Below are 2971 nucleotides of genomic sequence, written 5' to 3'. Positions count from 1 at the left end.
TCGAACAATATATGCACGGTGTACGTCTTCCTTTTTCCTGAGAAGTGCAGCATTACCAAAAGCACGCGTGTTTCGAACTCGCCATGACAGTGCGCAAAAGAAACGCAGCTGTGCAATGCCTATACGTCGTATTCGACTTAGCTTCCGTTTCCCAGAAGCTCTGCACTAAGAACAAGTGTTCTGTAATCACTCTTACAAGGTGACTTAACTGCAAGGAACGACTTCGCTCTCGATTCTTCATTTAAGTCAAGAGACAATGCGAGAATGAGTCGCACCATTTTTCGCTGCCTAAAGAGCTGGGACACAAATAGATGGCGCCTTTGAAATGAATTTCACGTAATTAGGTTAAATAACTAATATGTTATTCCACCCGGTAGCCTCAGACAGGTATGCGGAATTTATGGGATGTAAGTGGGCCGCCGGTCTTGAGTGCAGCTCCAATGTTGTGTTAATCGTTTTTCTCTATTTCAGTGCATGAACAACGCACTTGACCAGCTGTAGAAACCATGAATTGTTAGCCAGTTTTCAAATATGAGAACCTTCAAACATTGGCGTACAGGAACTGTCTAAGGGGCTTGTTTTGTGTGCTGTGGTTTGATGTGCTGCACACACTGCAAAAAATTAGTGTCCATGGTCGAGCGTCGCTTGAATGGCCTTTCACCAGTCCTCATCAGAAGTTTTGGTTGCATAGTTTCGCGCATTCTGCATTGCCTGATTTAACAGTCAGGTAAGTAGTCAGTGACGTGGCAGGCAGTGCGTCTTACGTTGAGGCACTTATGCGTGCGACCTTGATCCTGCGGCACCAAGTGGTGCTCCCTCGGCAAAGAAGAGCCCGCAGGATATTGCTCCAAATTTCACCTGTTTACGAGCCATGAACCGGTTCGAAACATTGCAGACCCGATAGCCAGTGCGTTATCTACGCACCACGCTTTTCTGTTTGCTGCCCAATTGTTGTAAGGGGCTCTTAAGAATGTCTCTAAGGAATAACACTAAAGTAAATGAAATTCTTAGTCTTTGGAGTCTCCGTTTTCATTAAGTGCAAGTGCAGAAAACGTACACCAGATTTCTTTATATTAAACTTATTTCTGAAATCTCAGCACAAGAAAATCCGTACGACTTCACTAATTTCAAAGTATTTCCTCGTGTTTTGGCTACTTTGTGCTTGAAGAATACTCAGAAGTTGTCAGGCTGAATCTTTATTTTCATAAGTTTGCACGACGCGTGCTTCTTGTGGTAATGAATTTATTTATTTATTTATTTATTTATTTATTTATTTATTATTTATTTATTTATTAAGATAGCCTAAAGGCCCCTAGGAAGGTCGTTGCGTAAAACGAGCTAGATAAATACAATCAAAACGCAAAGAACTAAGAAGTTAGAAGTAACAAATGCACGAACAAACATAACATAAACAAGGAACATTATTTTACAATCTCAAAAAACCTACCTGATGGTCTGTAAACGATCTGCGTAATTAATAAAAAAGTCAGTATAAATACAGAACTGAAGGGGAACACAAACAAAACGCCAAAAAAGGAAGAATGGTAAGAAAAATGCTGATGCAAGGTGTCATGGTGCACTTGAAACAGACCGTACCATGGTGTCGTTCTGGTCTGGAATACTCATGCAAATACCTAGAACATTTTTCGGTTGATGGACGATGCATTTGGGGACATCCGCTTTGAAGATAAAAAATAATAATAAATGACACAAGAAAGAAAACAATTTCGAAGTCGTGTACCTTTGTGAATTCAATGAGTCCAACATAAATCTCGTTGCTCACACTTCAGTATGTTCGGACATATGCTCTGGCAGCACGGATGCACGCGTGATACGTGGCTATAGGCACACAGAGTGCATTTTGTCGATTACAATTTAGTGTGTTCACCATGTGATTCGTAAATAGTAATCGCAGTACGGTTCGTAAATTTATCGACCATGTAAATTACAATATTCGTTTACTAATTAAGTATCACGTATGATGTCAAACGCGCGCAGGGCAAACGTCAACAGATCTCACTCGATGACCGCGACGACTCCCTGTCACGATGCTGGTATGGAGAGTGGCGGCAGAGGGGAGACGAAAGCTTCAGCTCGCATTTATCACGTCGACAAAACTTGAGAGTACGCGACCTTCAGCAATACTCGTGTTGGAACAAAGCGTGCATAAAGCAACCAGCTATGTCGGCTCGCCATTAGCGTCGCACAGGCCGAATTTTATGCCCGCGCAAGCGATGGTGCCGAAAGCTTCAGCTCGCATTTATCACGTCGACAAAACTTGAGAGTACGCGACCTTCAGCAATACTCGTGTTGGAACAAAGCGTGCATAAAGCAACCAGCTATGTCGGCTCGCCATTAGCGTCGCACAGGCCGAATTTTATGCCCGCGCAAGCGATGGTGCCACCTCTGCGCTTAGCCGCGCGGACAGTCATGCGGATCTATGGGCTGGGCTAGATGAAGTGCCTCCAGCTCTGTTCCCCTAGCGTGTGTTTGATCACGTGACATTCAACGTCGGGTGAGTGGGAAGGCAGCACGCATCAAGCCACCAGGCATTTTGCCTCCACTTGCCACGCTTCCCCTCGCGCCAGCAGGATAGGCCACGCGGTACGCTATCTTATTATCTAACTGAAACGAGGCAAATTAACTAAGTTGATATGAAAGGAAGAGAATAACTTTGACCCTTGTTAGAGCAGGTGGGTACCTTTGATGCCATTGGCAAGGGTTGCCAAAATTATCTACAATAGTCCTTACTTACTGAAGTCCTATGAAGTTCTGTAGAGTGCAGAGGTAGCAGCGAAGATGGGAAAATCAGCTAAAGATTGCACTTGAATAGGCTTACCTATAGAGGTTTTCTTTGAGGGAACGCCGCTCATCCTATACTTTAGCTAAAATCAGTTTGAATAAATTTCGTTAAGGGTAACATGCGTAGACCAATCGCGATGTTGTGGATTTGACATGCGCTGGTATTTCT

Source organism: Dermacentor silvarum, chromosome 7 (assembly GCF_013339745.2).
Source record: "Dermacentor silvarum isolate Dsil-2018 chromosome 7, BIME_Dsil_1.4, whole genome shotgun sequence".
NCBI lineage: Eukaryota > Metazoa > Arthropoda > Arachnida > Ixodida > Ixodidae > Dermacentor > Dermacentor silvarum.
Note: the sequence above shows the minus strand (reverse complement) of the source record.